The following is a 922-nucleotide window of genomic DNA, read 5'->3' as shown; positions in this document are numbered from 1 at the left end:
TCTGCCCTCCCCTCTTCCCTCTTTCCCTCCCCTTCCTTCTCCTTCCTCTGCCGTCCCCTCCCCTCTTTTGTTCCCCCTCCCTCTCCCTCCTCTACCTTCCCCTCCCCACACTCTTCCTTCTCCTCCCCCTCCTTCTCCCTCCTCTGCCTTCCCCTCCTCCCCTCTTTCCCTCCCCCTCCTTTTCTCCTCCCCACTCTCTTCCTTCCCCTCCTCCTCTTTCTCCCTTCTCTGCCTTCCCCTCCCCCTCTCTTTCCCTCCCCCTCCTTTTCCCCTCCCCACTCTCTTCCTTCCCCTCCTCCTCTTTCTCCCTTCTCTGCCTTCCCCTCCCCCTCTCTTTCCCTCCCCCTCCTTTTCCCCTCCCCACTCTCTTCCTTCCCCTCCTCCTCTTTCTCCCTTCTCTGCCTTCCCCTCCCCCTCTTTAATTCCCCTCTTCCCCTCCCTCTCCCTCCCTCTTTCACTCCCCACTCTTCCTTCCCCTCTTCCCCTCCCTCTCCCTCCTCTACCCTCCCCTGCCCCTCTCTTTCCCTTCCCCTCCTCCCTCCTCTTCCCTTCCCTGACCCCTCTCTTTCATTCCCCCCCTCCATTTCGCCCTCTCTTCCCCTCTCCTTCCTCTTCCCCTCCCCTCCTTCCTTTCCCTCCCTCTCCTCCTATCCCCTCCTGCCCTCCTCCTCCCCCTCCCCTCTCTGCCCAGCTAATAACCACAGCAGGAGCCTCTGGGCTCTGCACACCACCACCCCCCCCAAGTTCCAGCCGTTTCCATGGACAAGGGCCCAACACAAACATGGGATGCTGCAGCTCCCCTGCCAGCCCAGGACCCCCCACAGCACAGAGTTGGTGGGCAGATGAGGTCATTGCCACGGGGGCCCTGCAGGCCTGTTGTGGGGGGGGGGGGGTGGGGGGGAACTATTTGTTTGGTCTTGTT

The sequence above is a fragment of the Panthera tigris genome, chromosome A1, assembly GCF_018350195.1.
Source record: "Panthera tigris isolate Pti1 chromosome A1, P.tigris_Pti1_mat1.1, whole genome shotgun sequence".
NCBI classification, from domain to species: domain Eukaryota; kingdom Metazoa; phylum Chordata; class Mammalia; order Carnivora; family Felidae; genus Panthera; species Panthera tigris.
This window is presented reverse-complemented; position numbering follows the sequence as displayed.